The following is a 22611-nucleotide window of genomic DNA, read 5'->3' on the forward strand; positions in this document are numbered from 1 at the left end:
TATATATATATATATATATATATTTATAAACAGGCAGAGAGAGTGAATTCTGACTATACATATATTTCTATACATAAACATCTAGATCTTTATTAAGCTAAACATGAGTTCATACTAATGCCTCCAATTCTAATTTAGTATCACTTGGATCATTTTAGTTTAGTCAGCTTACTTATCTGCACATTCACTCTCAATCCCATAGTGACAAGCCTAGCTTCTACCATATACCATTCTTTTCCTTAATTGTTCCATTTCTATTTAAATGTATAGAACTATAATTATTGTTAATTCATGATCTCTTAACTACTCTATTAACTAGTGCATAGCATTATCTGCAGTTTCTTACTGACTCCATTCCTTCCCAAGTGACTCTGGTCATCACCCCTTCCCCAACGACCTTCACTGAGTTTCTTTTATACAGTTGTAATACAACAAGACTTTCTTGTCTCAGGCTACCGGGATCCTGGTTCCCTGATCCTAAATGACTTTTTGTATATTTGCACACATTACTCTTTGTGCATTCAAGTTTTATGGCTTTTGGCAAGTGCATAGTCTCTTATCCACCAATACAGTAGTATATTCTACAAAATAAACTTACTGTCCAAAATAAACTTAATGTCCTCGGCATTTTATTTACTCATCTCTCACCCCAAGTCTTAGCAACCACTAACTATTTTAATATCTCAATAAGGTGTCATTTCAAAAATGTTATAAAGTTGAAATCATGCAATATATAACCTTTCAAACTTGCTTCTCTCACTTATAAATATTCATTTAAGTTTTCTCCATGGTTTTTTATTGCTTTATGGCTCATTTCTTTTTATTACAAAATAACATTCCATTGTACAGATGTACCAAAGTCTGTTTCTCCATTGATCTTTTGAGGAATGTCTTGGTGGCTTCTAGCTTTTGTGATTTTAAATAAAGAGACTATGAATGTCATCATGCAGTTTTCTGTGTGAATTCAAGTTTTCAATCTATTGGATAAATATCTAGAATCATAATTTATGGATAATATGGTAAAACTATGGTTAGCTTGTAAGAGACTGACAAAAAACCTTCTATAGTGCATGTATCATTTTGTGTTCCCACAGGCAATAAATGACATTTCCTGTTGCTCTACATTCTCACACAGCACTAGGCATGTTTGCCATTAGTGTGCAGTGATGTCTCCTTGTTTTAAATTTGCAATTCCGTGATGGCAAATTATGATAAGCTTCATTCATGTTTATTTACCACTTGCCTGTCTTCTTTGGTGAAAAACCTGTTAAGATATTTTGCTGATTTGCAATTGGTAAGTGCTGAACTTCTACTAGTATAGTTTCAATCCTCTGACGTTCTTTTTCAGTGTTCTATTGGATCCTTTTCATCTTTTTCCTTTGAATATAAACTTAAAATCAGTTTTAAATGTTTTAGATAACCACAAAAGAAGTTGCTAGGATTTCTTTCTTTTCTTTTTATTTTTTTATTTTTTATTTTTTGCAGTGGCAGGTTTCTGTTCAGGAAGTCGGGTTACATATTTTTGTAACGGGACAGAGAAATGAGGCACTGGGGCAACAGGGGCCACAGGGAGAATAAAAGATCTGAAAGCTGGGGTTTGGCGTCAATCTTGCAAAGTGTATAAAGAATCTGTTTCTCTACAATAACTAAAAAACAAAGGCTACAAGAGCGGTTGTATATACAAAACACTGAGATATTGCTTCACTTGCAAACAATTTCTGACCAGACAGGGAGACAAGACAGGGAGTGTTGGGGAGTGCGCTGCATGTAGAAAGCAGGCATGTGTGTGTGGGGGGCGGGGTGGGGGGGTGTCTTCTCCCAGCATAAATCTACAGGCAGGAGCTGGATTCACACACGCACAGGAGAGGCCGAGGTCAAAGGCGTATGCAGGTCCTGGCTGTATGTGGGTGGTAGGGTGCGGAGCCTCTGTCTGCCTGACCCAATCCCCTGGTCACTTGTTCTTCAGGCTTCAGCCCAGAGGGGGTTCTGGGTGGGGACCAGGGCCAGCTGGGACAACTGGCCAGAAAGGAAGGGAGGTAATTGCTCCCTGGAGCCTGCTGTGGAAAACTGAAGCCTGCTTAGTGTGCCCATCCTCCTGCCTCTGGCTGGCCCTGTCCATCCTGCCACCCTCCCCTCCCCACCCCACCCAGAGGCCCACTGAGACCCAAGAAGACTAGGTGCAGCAGCCAGGTTTCAAGCTTTCCTGGGGCGTGGGAGGCGGAGAGGGAGAAGGACAGATGGTGCAGCTGGACTCCCGTTCTTCCTAAGCCCCAGCTGACTGTGCAGAGCTCAGTGGAGGGGTGGGAGCCAGACACAGAGATACAGAGAGGGTCGGGTCAGAGAAGACATCCTGGTGAGAGGCAGGCGAAGGACGAGGATGTGCACGCACGCATGCTTGGACGAGGCACGGGGCAGGCACAGGTTCTGGCAGCATGGCAGCTTGTTCGGTTTCTGTCCGTCAGTAGTGAGTGGCATGCGGATGTCCACCACGTTGTTACCAGGGGACTCGTCATGGGCTGCGCGGCCTGCAATTTGCTTCTGTGGCACGATGCGGTAGATCTCTGTGAGAATGTTCTTGAAAGCTTCCTCTACGTTGGTGGAGTCCTAGGCTGAGGTCTCAATGAAGGACAAGTTGTTCTTCCCTGCAAAGGCTCGGGCCCACAGGTGGTGCAGGTCGCTCTTGTTGCCACCAGCATGATGACGATGTTACTGTCAGCATGGTCCCTCAGCCCCTTCAGCCAGCGTGCCACATTCTCGTATGGCAGGTGCTTGGTTACCATACACCAGCAGTGCACCCCCCGCACCTCGGTAGTGTTCCTGGCCAGCAGTGTCCCAGATCTGCACCTTGATGGTCTTGCCGTCCACCTGGATGCTGCGGGAGGCAAATTCCGCACCAAGGGTGCTCTTGCTCTCCAGGTTGAATGGTTGTGGGTGAAGCTGGACAGCAGTTTGCTCTTCCCCACATCCATGTGCCTGATGAGCACCACTTCGAATAGGTAGTCATACTCCCCAGGTCCCCATTGTCCTGGCGCTTCGGGCAGGATCCACGACTCCACAGCCCCTGAAGTTGCTAGGATTTCATGTGTTTAATGTACTGATCAAGTTGGGAAGAACTGGTATCTTCATAACATGGAGTTTTTATTCCATGAATCCATATTTTTTAGATTTTCTTAGATTTCTTGGATGAGAGTTCTATATTTTTCTGAAAAAAAAAAATATATATATATATTCTATATTAATAAAAGGGTAATATGCTAATTAGACCAGACATCTTCCGGACAAAGCCACTGTGGCAGGGGCTGAGGCAGAGACAGTTACGGGCCATCAGGCTGGCAGGGGAGGGAAGTTAGGGGCAATCAGGCTGGCAGCGGAGGGCAGTTAGGGGCAATCAGGCTGGCAGGGGAGCAGTTAGGGGGCAATCAGGCTGGCAGGCAGAAGCAGTTAGGGGCAATCAGGACCACAGGCAGAGGTGGTTAGGGGAAATCAGGCAGGCAGGCAGGAGAGCCGTTAGGAGCCAGCAGTCCTGGATTGTGAGAGGAATGTCTGACTGCTGGTTTGGATTGGGCCTAAACTGGCAGTCAGACATCCCCGAGGGGTCCTGGATTGGAAAGGATGCAAGCTGGGCTCAGGGACACCTCCCTCCATGCATGAATTTTGTGCACTGGGCCTCTAGCATATTTATATATAATATATCATGTATATATTTTGTAATATTTATACTTAATTTTTTATTTTGTGGTACAATTATAAAAAGTACTGTGTGTTTAATTTAAAATTTGAATTATTAATTGCTGTTATATATAAAAAAGTTTACAGATAATAGAAAAAAATAATCCAGAATTATAGGCTGATAGGAATTAAAGAAAAATATTTGAGAGGTAGGACATTAATGGGTTACAGAATTATCATTTTGTTATATTTAAAAGCAGATGAGAATGTGAATTCTATTTTTTAATAACATTTAGAAATGTCACATCCCCCAAAAGGAAGAAGTGTATGATATATCTGTAGAAAGCATAAGAATAGAGATTTTCACTCATTCTAACATGGGATTGGAATAGCAGAATGCTTTCCCATGTGAGTAAGAGTGCCATGAAAATCAGGAAGAAAAAGCTTGTCATAAAAGTAGCCTTTGCAGTAATGAGGAAGCAATGAGCTGTTACCAAAAGATATGATATTTAGACAAAAGTTGAAAATCATCTCTGATTTGTCAGTGCATCAGCCCCTAGAAATTTTGTACAACCCCAGAGAAAATGAAGATAAGAAAATTGTGGATTGGAAGTCTTCATCTCTTTAGAATATGCATTAAATATGTTTCCTATTGCATTTTACTATTGTGTCTAGAAAATAATCTGTTCTCACAAAACTCTTTAGCATAAATAATTTCAATGTTTCTTTGCTGTTCAAAAAACACGTATAATGAACAAATTTTAAACCACAATCTATCCCAAAGCAAAATTGAAACTATGGCACATTCTTAAAAAGTCAACCCACTTTCTAAGATGTTTATTATTTTAACAAGTCAGTAAAAACAATATTAATGTGGTTTGCAAGTACACAAATGGATCTACAAATATAAATTCTTACTGAAGTGTTATTTTAGGATGTTGATAATAGCTAATGTCCTTCCACATTTAATACAGTTTGAGTCTGAAATATTTGTTATATTTATGCCACCAAGATACCTAGTATTTATTTTTATTCAAAACTATATACACTAAGAAAATTGTATTCAAAATAAGATATAAATTTCATTTTGCAAATGTCTTTAAATGTACCCTTGAGTATGTGTGCCACACTATATTGCCACATTTGTCAAGGCTCACAGAACACAAATTATTTAAATAAGCCATAGTTTCAAAATATGCAGCAAAGGTAAATGAGTAATCTTACCACAGGCAACTACTTCATATTCTCTCACTGTCTGACAGCTGGACCTCTTTAATATCCCAAACCATAACTGATTGGCTAATGCCACCTGTTCAGCACAAAATTCAAAAGTCATTCATTTGTGTAAAATAAACAAGCACATAAAGTAAGAATACTCTATGCAGAAAATATAAAATATTCTATAATGAGTAGGGGCAGAAAATGAAAAAAGTGTACAAGAGGTGGAAGCAATGTAATTTTCTAAACATCTACTATAGTATATCCACTATAACATGAATCTGTTACGATAACTTTCTTTTCTGAATACACTGTAATTTGAAAACTAAAGGTTTTTAAGATTAGTTAGATCTGTCACTTGCCAGGTGTGCTGATTTTGAAAAGGCATTTATCTGCTGAAATATCTATTTCTGCATCAGTAAAATAACACATAATTCATGTTTCATGTAAATATAAAAGAAGAAAATTAATGAACTGGGGTTACATAAATACTGGGGTAATAGAATGCTTAAATAAATGTTGGCCATTTAAAATAATCTATAATAATAAAAGCATAATATGCTAATGAAGACCTTCCGGACGTCTTTCCGGACAAAGCTGCGGAGGTGAGGGCTGAGGCAGAGGCAGTTAGGGGCAATGAGGCAGGCAGGAGAATGGTTAGGGGCGATCAGGCAGACAGGCAGAGGCGGTTAGGGGCAAACAGGCAGGCAGGTGAGTGGTTAGGGGCGATCAGGCAGGCAGAGGCGGTTAGGAGCCAGCGGTCCCAGATTGCAAGAGGGATGTCTGACTTCTGGTTTAGGCCCAATCCCAGGTGCAGGATCAGGCCTAAACCAGTAGTCAGACATCCCCCGAGGGGTCCCAGATTGCAAGAGGGTGAAGGCCAGGCTGAGGCACCACCCCGACCCATGCACAAATTTTATGCATGGGCCTCTAGTAAGTTATAAAATGGATTACATAGAAGACTTTGATATATAAAAATAAAAATTGCTGGTCACACCACACATCATCATGCATCTGCTAGTATATGATCTTCCTTGAAAGAAAAAGCTTAATGATTCTTATTAACAAATAGTGTCATTATAAATGCTATTAGTATTAAAATAGTTTTCCAAACTGCTTTATGGCAGTACCATCCCATCCCAATTTAGCGGTGTAAAGCAAGGAACTCTGCTGTCATTCTCCTGGACACTGTGGCTCCAGAATTTGGGCAAGGTGCTGCTGGGCAGCTCTCCCTGGGAATGTCTCCTTACTGTGCAGTGAGCTCTCATCCGGAGCTGCAATCATCTGAAGGACTGAGTAGGGTGGGCATTCGTAATGGCTTTCTCACATGGTTGGCTGATGCCACCTTCTGCTGGCAGGAAATACAGCAGTGCTGCTGCCTCCAGCACTAACCCTTGGCCTTGCCAGCCTGGGAGTGTCCAGGCATGTGGATTTTCCCAGAGTGAATGTCCGAAGCTACCTCGTAGTCCTGAAAGCCAGAAAGCATAATTTGATCAGCTACCTGTAAGTACACCTGGAATCAAGGGGAAATTAAACAAATGGTCACTTCTTGATGGATAAACCTACTTTCAAGGTAAAATGATTGTGGGGGGAAAAACCATGTAGGACAGGAAATGGAAAGGGGCAAGATCTATCTTTGGGAAAAGTATGTGCTCAGTTCGTTCTGTTCTCTGCAATGCTTGGATCAGGCTGGAGATTCCTGATGAGGCCTGTTTACTTAGTTACCTGTGTCTGTGACTAGATGACTACAGACCATTGGAAAGACATGGTCCTGATTTTATGAGACTATAGATTTTGTAAGATATAGAAAAAAAAAGTCCAAATAGTTTTATCAGTATTATATTAATAAAGAAAATATAAGAAGAACCTATTGAGGACATGTATCTATAGAAACAACTTTCATTTTTTAAATAAAATAAAAGATAAAAACAATAAATAATGTTTAAAACAAATAAAGTAACAAAAGGAACACTAAAGTAATAATGTGGAACATGAAAATATTTTTAAATGCCTATATAAATTAATATAAAAATGGAAAAATTTCAAACAAATTGTTTAGTAAATTGTTTATTTGATTCTATCTTCATATTTTTGAGAACTCATTAACTATTATGAGAATCTACCATAATTTTTCACATGAAAAAGAGAAAATTCAAGGCATTCAGTTTTTATAAGGGTATTTTATTCTAAGAGCTTTACTAAATATCAACATTGTTTTAAACTTCAAAATGTTCTTCCTACTTACTAAAGCAATGTCATGAATGATCATAAGAAAAAATTAGGTACTCTCACTGAAATCTATCTTCTTTAAAAGGAAATTCAATAAACATAGCTTTATAGATGTGCATATAATAATATATACATGAGCCTACAAAGCTCAACCCTAAAATGTTATGTATAGAAGTAATTTTAATTTAGAAAATATATATGCACCCCTATGTTCATAGAAGTACAATTTACAATAGCTAAGATCTGGAAATAGCCAAGTGACCATTAGTAGGTGAGTGGCTGGGATCATACTTACTCTGGCTTCTGGATAGTATCTGACATATAAATGTGTTCTGAGCAAGGTATTCATTAATATTTAAATAAACAACAAAAAAAGATAATTCAAATTTCAGGTGGTAAAAAGAAAACATATGGTAGGCAGAATTCTAAAATGGTTACAAAGGTTTCTGCCCCTTGGTATACTGGTACACTCCTTATATAACCCCATCTTCTTGAGTATGGGTGGGGCCTATCAATATGATAGGATAAAATCCCCATGAATAAATGGTCTTAAATAGCAAAGGTGAATTAGTTTTCAGCCAGATATTTGAGCTAATCATGTCTCTTTTCAATCACATGGGTGGGCTTGAAAGAATCAGTTGAACCCTTAAAAGGTAGATACTCATGATAGCAGTGAAAAAACAAAGTGTCATAGTGTTAGAGGAGGAGGCCATGTGGTGAGAACATAAGGGTGGTTGCTAGTAATTGAAAAGGGATCTTTAGCTGACAGTAAGAATATGGTGACTTCATTCATACAGACACAAGGAAATGAATGCCTGAAAAATCCTGAATGAGCCTTAGAACAGTATATTTCTTAGTGAAGCCTCCAGATGTAACATTAGCCTTGTAGACAACCTGATTTCTGCCTGGCAGACACTAAACTTTCCCCACACTTATGATCTACTAAAAGTGAGATAATAAATGGATGTTGTTTTTTTTTACTGTAAATTTGGATAATTTTTAAAGCAGCAATCAATAATTAATGTCACATATCAAATAGATTACAAATACATTTAGTTCATTATTAAACAACTAGAGGCCTGGTGCATGAAATTCATGCACGGGTGGGGGGGTGTCCCTCAGCCCAGTCTGTACCCTCTCCAATCCAGAACCACTGGCTCCTAACAACTCACCTGCCTGCCTGCCTAATGCCTCTAATTGCTCCCCTGTCTGCCTGATCGCTCCTAACTGCCTCTGCCTGCCTGCTTGGTTGCCGCTAACGGCCCTCCCCTGCCGGCCTGGTCGCCCCCAACCACTGCTGAGCTTGACAGCTGTGAGCCCAGCTCAGGGCTTCTGGCTGAGCAGCACTCCTCCTGTGGGATCACACTGACCACCAGGGGGCAGCTCATGCATTGAGCATCTGCCCCCTGGTGATCAGTGTGCATCATAGTGACTGGTTGTTCCACCATTTGGCATATTAGCCTTTTATTATATAGGATGAGAGGTACTGACAGAGGTCAGAGGGGAGGGGGATGGACATAGACAAAAGTATGGTGATGGCCAGAGGTGGGGGGGGCGCTGGGTGGAGGAGGGTAAAGGGGGGGATGGGAGACATCTATAATAGTGTCAACAATAGAATAAAAACAACAATAATATACCTCTACACTACACACCAATTAGGAAAAAAAAAAGATACATTATGAACTGCTTTGATAAAATTCAAAAATTTAAAAAGAAAGAATTTTGTCCAGAAAGAAGTGTTGTTGAAATGTTTATTTTTATTTTTTATTTTTTATGGTAAAGCTAAGGAAGCTTCAGAGCCCTTGTGAGGGCTGGATTTTTTCTGGGGGAGAGAGCAAGCAAGTTGCAACCAGCAGCATTTTGGATAACCTGCCTGAAATGATTTAAAAGAGAAACGGACAGATTCCCCAAGCCTACAGTTATTTGTAATTTATTTTCTTATTCTAAATAAAGTCATTTTTCAACCTTATTAATAAAATCCCCCCTCTCCCTGCTAAAATTAGTCCTTCAGGTTCAGTAAACTTTAGGCCTCACAAAACCTGTGTTAGTCCCTGAGGGTTGGGGTCCCCAAAGGAGTTTGGATTCATTCATTATATTTATTTGCTCCTTTTAATTCTTGTTCTAGAGGGAGAGTGAAGACAGTTTCTTACTCAGTAATTTTTATAATAAGAATTTATTGGAACCTGCGCCTTCTTTGGCTATTTACAGGTTTACCTTACTGGGAACTCACAGAGACTTTAAGCCCTTTGAAGATAGGGACAGAGCTGTATTGTGTTTCTATAATACAGGCACAAAGTTAACACAACTTTGATAAATATTTGTTGAGGAAACTGATAAATGTCAGTGACATGATGCATTACGTTTCCTTCTGCTCCATCTCTTTATTGAGACTTTTATGCAAAGCACGAGGCTGAGGAGATGAGCAGGTAGAATGGAGTAAAGTTGCTTTTTCCAAACCCTGGATCCCATACTTTGATTTTACATAGTAGATGCATTTCTGAATGACATTTTGAATTGGGTATATTAGATTTTGCTAATATCAACTCCCTTTACTCATTAAAAATAGAGATTATTTTTAATGATGTTTAAATGTTTCATACTATGAGGTGCAAAATATTTTGCTTATTTCAAGAATCTTCGTGCATTCTTTCTGTAGTAAAGTGAATTATCCACATGGAAAGTCTATTTGGGGGTCTGCTTAAAATGGGGCACACCAGTACTAAATTGGTCTAACAATGACTAATCCGCACACCACGTGTGGAGTTAGATGGCTGTTGGACATAACCATTTTTTTTTTTTGGTCCCTTTGCTCCCACAGCACCTGCTTCAACCAGAGGCAGTGTCTTGACCCTCCATGACCTCTTTGTCATGGCGACCGCGGGGCGTCTACTGCCTGAGGCCTTGGCAGTCAGCCGGGCATTGACCTTCCCAAGATGGCAGCAACCCTGAGGACTGCTCATCAGGGGCGGGGTCTCCTCGGCAGAGGGGAGCAGGGTGGCACACGGGGAGAGCTTTCAGGCAGGCGGCTGAACCCCACAGAGTCTCACCGACAGCTTCCCTCCTCCTCTCCCCTCCTCTCCTCCCGAGCCTGCGGGCTGGTGGCCCAGGGGAGCAGCAGCGAGGCTGGGTGCGGCTCATGAGGGTGGGGAGCCTGAGGCGCAGGTCCTGGCTGGGCGGCAGGCACTTCTTCCCAGGGTTTCAGAGGGTGTTGGGGGCGGAGATGTGCCCCAGCCTCTGCACTGGGACGGAGCTGGAAAGGAGGGAGGCTGCCCCCTCCCCCACTGCTGGGGGGGACGTTGCAGAGGAGGGGCTGTGGGTCCCTAGCCCAGACCCACCCTCCCAGGGGCAGATTGTGGGCTCAGGTGCTGCCCAGGCCGCCAGACCCTTGGGGGCGGGAAGGAGCTTCTGGGCCTGCCCCCCAACGAGTCCCTGGCTCGGGTGTCTGAGCGGTGGGTGGGCAGCAGGTGGGCAAGAGTAGACAGAGAAACTGGACCTTGGCTGGATAGGTGAGGCGCACAAAATTTCTGCCTGGGCAGCGCCGGGGCCACGGAATTGCGGATAACAAGCGTTGGCATCAGAGGCTTCAATCAATGCGGGCACAGGGGTCTGAGAACCTGGCGGGGTGTGAGACGCACCTCTCCTGCCTCTGCCTGGCATGCGACCGGGCAGAGGGGAAAGGTGGGGGCTGGCCCAGCACAAGCCGCTTGCTGCTTGCCGCCTGCCGCAGCTCGCCAGTCCCCTGTGGGCTAGGGGGAGGTGACCAGTCAGTCCTTTGGTCATTCTGGTCTTGATGGACACTGCCTTTATATATATATATATATATATATATATATATATATATATATACACACACACACACACACACACATACACACACACACACACACACACACACACACATATATATATATATATATATATATATATATATAATAGTTCATCATTGTCATCCTTTTTTAATGAATCTGGTATGAAAGTCAGAAAAATCTGGTAATTTAATTTCTACATCTATTGTGTGGAAGTCATGAAAATGGTTCCCACAATATAATACTTCACAACTTTGTAAAAGATATAGATATTAGACATAGATATGGAAATTAAACATGTACCACAAGAAAGCACACCAGGAGACTGTTCTGAAAATAATAAATGCTAGCTCTTGTTTGAGAAGTACACTTACTAGGATTGAATATCAATGAGACATAATTGCTAGTTGCTTTTATATTGCAGCTTAGCAAAATAAAACTCTAATTTTTGAAATGTTGAAAATGTCAATGTATGCAAATTTGAGGAAGGGTTGGAAATCATAGGGTGACAGAAGGGAATAAAGAAAGAAGATGAAATCCTAGATTTAAATTTTCCTGATATGAATATGAAATGTAAAATACACATAAAAAGACTAATAGTAATTCCTCAATTGTCAATGTCACCACATTTTATAAAATAATACATGGAGAGTCTAGATTAAGAAAGATGAATGATCTCAAACTTTAGAGCCTGTAAAATAAGATTTTGAAGTTAATAAATGAGCTGTTACCTTCAGCATTGTTACAGTGCAACAAATATAAAGTAATTATCCAGAAAATATTAGAAGTCTTTTGTTAACGTATTGCTAGTATGGATATTCTTAATGACATAGCAAGGTATCTGCATTCTCAATATACAGGAATTCATAACTCATTAAGTATAGATATGATGTATCACTTACCTTTTTTCTCTGCTCTAAAGATTGTTAAATCTATTTTAACAGCTACTATCCTTCAGGGATAATTAAAACATATTTGATTACAGTTTGGTGGAATAGATTTTTAAAATTGTATTTTCTTTATATTTTAATGGGCAATACAGTCATAAAGAAAAAAATCAAAAGGAAATAAAATAGCATGCAGTGAAATATAAGCATTCTACTTACCCACTCCCTCAGTGCTTCTTTTTTCCCAGACCCAGTGGTGGTTGCAAATTGTCCATCTCTTGTGTATTCTTACAAAAATATTATATGTGTATATAATCATGTGTGTTTTTAAGTGTGTGTACATAAGTATTTTGTGTGTATGTGTATTGAAAGAAACTTCCCTTATAAAGAGGCAAATTATTTTAACTCTTAAGATGCTGTTTCTAATTGTTAATTCTATTTATTTATATAGCATATTAACACTTTCACATCTTGTATTAATTTAAGAGGCTATCTATTAACTCTTTGAAATAGTAAATAAAAATTAGGTTGACTTTACCACCATTTTTCTCCTTTTGACCTTAAAATTATATGTATTGTAATGTTAGAAAATCTTATTTTTATTTCAAACATTGAAACCTAGTGATTAAGAGATAAAGGTCCTAAAGACAATTAATAGAACAGGAAATGTTGTTACATTATAAACTCATGAAATGTTACTTAATCAGACCAGAAATGAAAGAAATAAAGTTTCAGTGAGATACAATGCTAATTATGTAATCTAGGAGAGCTCTTCTACATGAACATTTATACAACTAAGATGGAGAGTAAGTTGAATATGACTATATCTGACAAAGTTTAAGATGCACATACTCAGCTATTTCATGTAATTTTTACATGATAATCTCACAAAAAATGTATGAGGAAATATGAAAAATATGTTCATTGTAATAGTGAAAAGATCCACAAACCAAAAATATTCCTATCTAATAAAAGAGTAATATGCAAACTGACCATCACTCCAACATACAAAATGGCTGCCCCCATGTGGTCAAAGATGGATGCCCCCATGTGGACACAAGATGGCCAGCAGGAGTGGGGGGCAGTTGGGAGGGACCAGGCGTACAAGGGAAGGCAGTTAGGGGTGACCAGGCCAGCAGAGGAAAGAAGTTGGGGGCGACCACGCCTGCAGGGAAGGGCAGTTGGGGGAGACCCAGGTCTGCAGGGGAGGGCAGTTAGGGGTTACCAGGCCAGCAGTGGAGGGCAGTTAGGGGTGACCAGGCCTGCAGGGCAGGGCAGGGCAGTTAGGGGCAAACAGGCTGGCAAGGGAGCAGTTAGGCATCAATCAGGCTGGCAGGGGAGTGGTTAGGGGGTGATCAGGCTGGCAGGCAGAAGTGGTTAGGGCAGCCTTGGGCAAACTACGGTCCACGGGCCAGATCCGGCTGTTCTATCCGGTTCTCTAGCTCTCCCCTCCGCTTCTTTACTTTGAATTTATATTAGTTCACACAAACACTCCATTCATGCTTTTGTTCCGGCCCTCCGGTCCAGTTTAAGAACCCATTGTGGCCCTCGAGTCAAAAAGTTTGCCCACCCCTGGGTTAGGGGCAACCAGGAAGGCAGGCAGGCAAGCAGTTGGGAGCCAGGAGTCCTGGATTGTGAGAGGGATGTCTGGCTGCCCATTTAGGGCCCAGTAGGACTGGGCCTAAACGGGCAGCCGGACATCCCTCGAGGGGTCCCAGATTGGAGAGGGTGCAGGCTGGGCTGAGGGACACGCCCTCCCCCCGTGCATGAATTTCATGCACTGGGCCTCTAGTTCCACTGATAAAAGAGAATGAACCAATAAATCATGGTATATTAGTGCAAATGAAATACTATACTGCAGTAAAAATATATGCACTGACATTCCCACAACTACATTGATAAATGACACAAATACATTCAGAATGACACCATTTGTTTAAAGTTCAGACTAGACAATATATCCTATATTTTCTTGGGCATATATACACATATGGTTTCAATATAAAGTGGCACTTTTATACATGTTGGCATACCATACTTAATGTTCAGTGTTTTTGTATGTTTCATTTAACACGGTCTCTAAGAAATCCACATCACAATATAGAACAGTCTTACTTGTCTTAACAGCTCTATTATTTTCCATTGTTTTGTTATAATATAAAAACTTAATATACACATACTCTCTCTCTTAATCTCTCCTCCTTCCTTAACTTGACTCATATTAACACTGCTGTCTTTAAAACTGCATATTCATGTTGGCAGAACTACATGATTAAAGAAATATTTGTCCTTGAATCAATGGTTAAAGAGGACCCACCTGAAAACAGGAGAAACCATTTTAAACTTTGTAAGAAAATGCAAAGTATGGTGTCACTTGTTGAAAGTAAATTAGCCACTAATCTAACATATTGCTTGTAATCACGTGTATACACACACACACACACACACACACACACACACATATATATACATACATATACATATATATATATATATATATGTAATAAAAGTATCAAGTCATGCATAGAAATGATAAATATCTAATTCAAGGTAGTGGTGACCTCTGGGTGTGAAGGAGTGAGGAGAGATACAAGAATATAATTCTAAGTGACAAGTAACAGGGGTGGACTTAAAGAGCGTGTGTTACTCCTTAAATTGCACAGGTATGTTATTATATTTTATACTAGGGGGTGGGGGTTCCCTTACCCCAACCTGCCCCCTCTCACATACTGGGAGCCCTCAGGGGATGTCCTACTGATGGCTTAGGCTCACTCCCCATGCGGAGCGGGCCTAAACAGCAGTCTGGCCACCCTCTGTGGGAGGTGACCGGGCTGATCAGGGGAAGGCACCAGCCCCATCACCCCACTGCTGCAGCCACTGACAGTCACCACAGCCACCAAGGTGTTTTCATCAACACGGACTCCAGTCCCTTCACAATGAAAAAATGACAACTTTCTTTAGGCATTTTCAAGATGTGTCTTTCATAGAGAATGTGGAAGAGAAAGGGAAAGACAGAGAGAAACATCAAAGTGAGAGGAACACTTTGATTGGTTGCCTCCTGCATGAGCCCTGATCTGGGCCCCAGCCAGGGAGGAGCCTCCAACCTAGGTACATGGCCTTGATCAGAATCAAACCCAGACCCTGTGGTCAACAAGCCTAGGCATTATCCACTGAGCCAAACTGGCTAGGGCAGGATAAGACATTTCTTAGCCCTCCAGCTGCGGACCTTCGTTTTTTTCTTTAGGAGTGTGGTCGAAAAACACTAGATCACCTTTTTGGATTCTTATTACCCAAGTTACTAAGAATATTACCAGTGGCATACAGGAAGCTTAGCCAATGAGCAGTCAGAAAAGGTGTTTCCTCTGTAGTTCATACCGATCACCGGCTGGGCCCTGCCCAGGCCTAAAGCCTCTGGCCGAAGCTTTAGGCCTGGGCAGGGGACCCCCAGCTCCCTCTGATCCCCGGCTCCGCCCCTGCTCCCTCAGCTCTGATCGCAGGCTTGGCCCTGCCCAGGAGCCCCCTGGCTCAGACCCTTCCCAGGCTACTCAGGGCCCACGCGGGGCCTACCTCAGAGTGACCTGGGTGCCAGGATGTTCCCGGGACCCAGGCACTGGGCGCCTATGTATGCAAATTAACCGCCATCTTTGTTGGGTTAATTTGCATACTCACTCTGATTGGCTATGGACGTAGCAAAGGTACGGTCAATTTACATGATTGTCTATTATTAGGTAAGATAATTTTTGTATTTTTGATATATTTCACAAATTTTAGGGTTTGAATTCAGTTCCTTATCCATCTATCTCATTTCATGGGGGACATCTGAGTGAGTAAAAATAAAACATTTGTTTACAATTTTTTATTTCTAATCTAAATCTTCTATATGGTTTTCAGTAATAAACACAGTATTTTATATGTAATACTACTTCAATATATATTTTGTTCACATAGTTATTTTATGGCATTTTCAATAAACTGGAAAAGAACTAACTACCATGTATAAAGTAAATATAGCCCTGGCCAGATAGTTCAATTGGTTAGAATATCCTCCCAATATGCCAAGGTTGCAGGTTTGATCCCCAGTCAGGGCACATGCAAGAATCAACCAGTGAATGCATAAATAAGTGGAACAACAAATCAATGTTGTTGTCTCTCTCCCACATATATAGAGCTATGTATAACTTCTCTCAGTTACATGTATTTTTGATGTTAGAAGAAACTGTGACAAATTAAATAAAAATATTATGTGCCGGGAATGACCAGCAGACCCCAAGCCAGGAATGAATGGATTACTCTGACAAATGTTCCTGTGAAAGAGAGGCCAAGGGACTGCTTGGCAATAGTAATCAGGCACCCCCTTTCACTTGCCTCCTTAGGCTTTTATTGTAACAACAGCTTGAACTAAAATTAACTATTACATACTATTAGCAGGGTAAGCATCCTTGAGAAAGCACATGCTTCTATAAGGTCATGTCTAAAGACTAAACACAGAGATTCTAGTGAAACATGCAGGGGCTTGGACTTCTTTGGAAAATCGAGGCAGGGGTAGCCACCTTCAGCAAGGTCTCCCTAGAGGCCCCCAACCTTTTGGAGAATCCCCCTTACGGACTTTCCAACTAAGTCCCTTGCTTCCCCACAATTATGCATATTTTTAAGGACAGGGCAACTATCAAGTCACACTTAAAGAAGAAAGGAAATATGAAGAAAAAAAATGGCAAGGAATAAAGAGAAAATGGGAAAGGAGGAGATTTTCTTATATGCCTTAAAGTCTACATACTGATTTAATAAAATAAATGGGACTCAATAATTTACACAGCAACAACCATTTCCAGACTTTAATCTCATATTAATGAAAAAATATACTTTTTGCTTGGAAGCTCATTTGAATTAATTATATTAGGTGCTCAGAAGCTATGAAAACTAAGCAACACAGATTGAGAGTGATTTAAGAAGTAAGATTAGGTGAATTGTTTAAGAAGCTTTTAATTCAAGAGAAGTAATTACTCCAATAAAAACAAACAACATTGGCTATTTTTCCACATAAGCTAACAGATTCAAACAACTGAAGGAGTATGGAATTGATTCTTTCAACAATTTAATAAACTGTAGAGTTTATTAATGTTTACTTTGCTGGCATCATTGGTTGCCTGCCTTCCTTCTTAAAACTTTGCCCTCAAATTTCACACAAATAGTGAGGCTAAATTTCTTCAAATAATAAACCCAAATATACTAGTAATTGACTTTAAAACGAAGTGTAAAAGGAGAGCAAAAGGATTTTTACCTATAATTTGTACCGATAGCCCACTTATGGTAGGCATTTGTGGTAGCCCTGAAAGAGTTTTAATTGATATGCTTTGTGTTAATAATAGTTTTCCTCCAAGCAAAGTACATTTGAAGATATAAAGATATTTTCAAACACAATTATTATTAAACTAGAGGCCTGATGCACGAAATTCGTGCATGAGGTGGGGGGGTGTCCCTCAGCCCAGCCTGTACCCTCTCCAATCTGGGACCCCTTGAGGGATGTCTGACTGCCCGTTTAGGCCTAATCCCACTGGGATCGGGTCTAAACGTGGGATCGGGCCTAAACGGGCAGTCGGACATCCCTATCACAATCCAGGACTGCTGGCTCCCAACTGCTCGCCTGCCTGCCTTCTTGATTGCCCCTAACCACTTCTGCCTGCCAGCCTGATCACCCCCTAACCACTCCCCTGCCAGCCTGATTGATGCCTAACTGCTCCCCTACCAGCCTGTTTGCTCCTAACTTCCCTCCCCTGCAGGCCTGGTCACCCCTAACTGCCCTCCCCTGCAGACCTGGTCACCCCCAACTGCTCTCCCCGGCAGGCCTGGTCCCTCCCAACTGCCCACCCTTGCTGGCCATCTTGTGGTGGCCATCTTGTGTCCACATGGGGGCAGCCATCTTGTGTGTTGGAGTGATGGTCAATTTGAATATTACTTCTTTATTATATAGGATATTAAACAACTAGTATTTTTTTTACACTTATTCCATTCTTTTCAGCTGTTTTTGATTTCCTGTTACATTTCTATAGTAGGTGGTTTCAAACATTTTCATGTCTTTTGTGGTAACCCCTCAGGGGAGGAATGTACCCTCCCCGCCCCCCCCCCCCCCACACACACACACATCCCTCAAATTTGGCTGATAACACCAGGAGGATATGAAAATGTACTGCTAACATCCTGAGGCTTTCTGGGGAGAGCAGGGAAAGTATCAATCTGGTCCAAGGCAGGCTTACACAAAACTTACTTTTTTAAAAAAAAGAAGCTTCATATTTGTTGCATTCCTTTGATCAAGATCCGGTGCTCATGAAAAGAAATGGAAAACTTGACAGCCACTGAATTCTAAAGTCTTTGGGATATGTGAGAAAGTCTAACAAAACTTTTAGAAAGATAGGAAATATAAAGAAAATTACAGGAAAATACCACATTATCCCTGGCCAGTTTTTCTCAGTGGTTAGAGCATAAGCCTGCGGACTAAAGGGTCATGAGTTCAATTCCCACTCAAGCGCATGTACCTCTTACCTCAGATGCATGTTTCCCAGCCCATTTTGGGGCACCTGCTGGACACAACCAATGGATGTGTCTCTCTATGGGGATGTGTTTCTCTCTCTGTGTCTCTCTCCCACTTCTCTCCCTTCAACTCTCTCTAGAAATCAATGGAAAAAATATCTTCAGGTGAGGACTAAAAACAAACAAACAAACAAAAAACACACACATTAAAGAGCTCTACATTAAATTAAAATTTTCAATACCGAAAATACAGGAAATATTTCATATTCTAGAAATAAAAATTTGTTTAATCATCTACTATGTGGAGATTGTGTATTTTATAATTTATATAATGAAAGTTCTGAACTTATAAATAAAATTAAATAATTTCTAAATTCTTCAATCACTCTCTCTTTTATTAAAACTTGAGGTTCATAACTTGCCAAGGACATTGTATTAACTCCTGAAATAAGTTTTATGGACAAAATCCTTGGGCTTTGAAAGTTTATGAACTGAATTGCTAGGACAATATGGTTGCAGAAGCAGAACACACATTTATTATAAAAACTAGTATTAAATGTACTTTAGCCCTTCAATCACTATAAAAGAGATCATTTAAATCTGCTTTCAAATATAGAATGTACATTGCAGAATAATGTAAAAATATGATGCCAAAATGTTCCCCTCTACCCCTTCCTGGAAATGAGGGCTGTGGCTGAAAGAAGAGACACAGTGCCTTGTGGGAGTTTAGAACCAGACAGTTTTATGAGGGATAGTTTGATTCTTCTAAATGATGTGACCATGAGAATATTAAAAGATCACACTACACTTCTCTATTTTAATCTGTGAATAGGGATGGTTTTATCTCCCAATGATTATTCCAGGATAAGTCAGAAAACTTTAATACTTAATAAATGATACATATCTAGAGCTTTATTTTTCCTGAGTTATAATTAAATAAATGGTAAATATTACTGGTTACAACACATCATGAGAAGATTTACATCCAAGAGAATTGTGTTATTCTTTAATTTGTACAATTTTATTCACAGTCCTGATAAAGTTCCCTTATTAGTAAGCTAAATTCCAAATCTGCTTTATTTATAAATGCTAGTTTTCTCTGAAAGCAGTTTCCATTGGAGATTTGCATATGGTTACCTGCACTAATCACTGAAATTGCAGTTCTAAGGTAATCTCCATGGAGTTGGGAGACAAATCTAGTTGTCCTAGAGTTCAACAAATGATGTCCTGATTATCAGCAAGGTGTAGAGACCATACACACACACACACACACACACACACACATATATATATATATATATATATATATATATATAGAGAGAGAGAGAGAGAGAGAGAGAGAGAGAGAGTGCACATCTATATATCTTTCCTAATAATAGAGAAACATGTAAATTGACTGTACCTCTGCTACACCCACAGCCAATCAGAGTGAGTATGCAAATTAACCCAATAAAGATGGAGGTTAATTTACATGCATACCTGGGTCCCGGGAACCTCCTCGGCACCCATGTCACTCCCAGCCATCCATCCTGCTGAGGCTTTAGGCTTGGGGGACGGGGGTACCCACTTCCCAAGCCTACAGCCTGGGGCGGAAGCTGTAGGCTTGGAAAGGGGCCGAGCCTGGAATCGGAGGGAAGGGGAAAAAAATCAATGGAAACATATCCTCAGGTGAGGATAAAAAGAAAAATAAAGAAAGAAATGTCATATCTTATGAAAGGCACATTTGATGCCTAAAGAAAGTTGTCATTTTTTCATGGTGAAGGGACTGGAGTCCGTGTTGATGAAAATATCTTTGTGGCTGCGGTGACTGGCAGTGGCTGCAGTAGCGGGGTGATGGGGCTGGCACTTTCCCCTGATCAGCCCGGTCACCTCCCACAAAGGGAAGCCAGACTGCTCCAACAGGGAGCAGGCCTAAGCCATCAATAGGACATCCCTGAGGGCTCCCAGTATGTGAGAGGGGGCAGGCTGGGCTGAGGGACCCTTCCACAGTGCACGAATTTCGTGCACTGGGCCCTTAGTAAATATATAAAAGACTAAAATGCAAAGTGTCTCCTCAGGAGTTTGACCAGGAGAATGGGAGTTCGATTGCTCGCTATGATGTGCGGTGACCACCAGGGGGCGGCACGGAACATGGCGGGTGATTAGCAGCAGTGGCGGGGGGGCGGGGGGGAGGTGCTGAGGGAGCTAGGGAAGGAGGAAGCAAGGAGGTGGGGAGGTGGCGGGGAACCTGATTGGGCCTGATCGCAGGCCAGGCCTAGGGACACTACCTGTGCAAGAATTCTGTACACCAGGCCTCTAGCATATAATAAATACTACAAGTTTAAAGAGAATACCAAAAAAAGATATGTTGTGGAAGGCTTTATTCTTTATCATCTGGAAAATATTTCCTTTAGGGAAATATTAACAATCTGGTCACTGATACAAACTTGGAGGAAGAAAATACTTTATTTTGTCCATGTTAAAATTGAGGGAGGGCATCTATGCATGAGTGACTTCTAAAGAGATGAACATAAAAAACTGAAGCTGATATGACAAAGATTTGACATGTGAAATTATGAATTCTGAAAGCCTAGGTATTTGATTTCGTTTCATCCTCTTTCATCATATTTCCAATTTCCACTACATCAAAACTGTAGACATTTTATTTTACACAAGCACAACTTCCCAAAATTGCCCTGAGATTGGAAAAAAAATCTGACAGTCATTTTACATGTTAAATGAATTGCATATATTCTTACTCTGGATTGTTTGTTCTTCCACAAGTGGGGGATGGGCTGTACCACGCAAAGTTCTGACCTGCTCGGCGATTTTTCCTCCACTGTTACTTTTCAGAGCCATCTCTACAGATGCAATGTTTTTCACCTTCTTAGTAAATCTATCTGCTTAAAAAGCTTACATTGTTCCTTCTCTATATGCTAATCATCATAGACACCTATGTCATTATAGGTCTGAGCTGGCTGAGAGGCAGGTGCCAGTGCACCTGTGGGTGAAATGGGATGGGGTGCAAGGCCACCTTGCAGCTTCCATTTTCCCCACCAGCATTTTGTGTCATCTGATACTTGGGCCAAAATTATATCCCTATATCAGTAGCACATGCTGCCTCCAGTGCCCAAAGCACCCCCAGGGACATTGTGATAATTTTTTACTAGTAGTGGTGGAAGGAATCAGATACAATAATTCAGCTTTTGTATTTTTGGTAATGTTTCTATAAACCCAGGCCGCTGGACCCCTGAAACTTTATAATTATTTTCCACTTTTCCAAAGGCATTTGCATTTCCAAGGCCACAATTGTATTGTCACTTTTTTGTTATCTAATGTGATTAACATGAAGATCCTGATATAATGCAACAAGGTGATGTTTCCTAGAGTGACGGGGTGCCAGTTCCCTTTGGCCTATACTATGGCAGAAGCAAATGGCCAGTTAACATAGCACTGGAGCAAGACTATAAATATACTGGGTTGTCCAGTATGACCACTGCAAACTGCATATGACTCCCTTTCCTCATAAGGATGGATAATAATGCATTTTACAGGTGAACGAATGCTTCCTGAGGCTGTAGTGATGTAATTTAGCAAAAACAGGACTTCTCCCACAGCAGCCTAAATGGGATTTTTACCATAACCTAGTGGCATCTTTTGTCCTTTGGATCTATTACTTTTTTTTTTGAGGAGGGGGAGACAAACTGGTGAATTATATCAGGGATATAACAGGGCCCACCATCCGTGCATCCTGTAGGTTGCTTCTTTTATAATTTAATCCTTTGCCTTCTCATCATTTTCTGCCTCCTGATGCAGAAGATTGGAGTCTTTCTATAATTTACTAAGGGGATGTTCCGGTGTTCAAACTTAATTTCTAATGAATGCTTAATTATCCTTAAGCTTTGTCTTTCCCCAGAAGCATTGATTTATCAAAAATGCAATGCTCTATAATTATCATATTTCACACATTTCCTAAATGCAATCCCTCCCACTGGTATACGATTCCAGGTCATCACTAAGGATGAATGCACTACTATTGCATGATCCACCTATCACTAATTGATAAGGGCCTCTTGGGAACCCAGGCATTGGCTAAACCAGCAGCAACATCACATTTTAGAGTCTGTTTTCTAACTGCTTTCTTCTGACCAGTCCTTGAACTAAGAGTAACAGGTCTGGTTTCTCTTAAATCAGCCTTTGAGATGCAGATTTCTATTCAATAAATTTACTGGAAAGATTCAGGGTCAAAAACTTCAAAGGAACAGAGTAGTAGAGTCAGGCAGAACAACAGTGTGAAC

The 22611-nt window shown here is 40.8% G+C and overlaps 1 pseudogene across 1 annotated transcript; it reads right to left on the reverse strand.

Moving 5' to 3' along the window:
- Positions 1-2289: 2289 nt before the first annotated feature.
- LOC308242059 (ras-related protein Rab-11B-like) lies at positions 2290-21172 on the reverse strand (annotated as a pseudogene). Its single transcript has 4 exons — positions 21131-21172; positions 6280-6400; positions 4922-4978; positions 2290-3070 (listed from the first exon to the last, which is right to left on the reverse strand). The product of its transcript is annotated as a ras-related protein Rab-11B-like (transcript).
- Between the last annotated feature and the right edge of the window lie 1439 nt (positions 21173-22611).

This window comes from Plecotus auritus (genome assembly GCF_963455305.1).
Source record: "Plecotus auritus genome assembly, chromosome: 1".
NCBI lineage: Eukaryota > Metazoa > Chordata > Mammalia > Chiroptera > Vespertilionidae > Plecotus > Plecotus auritus.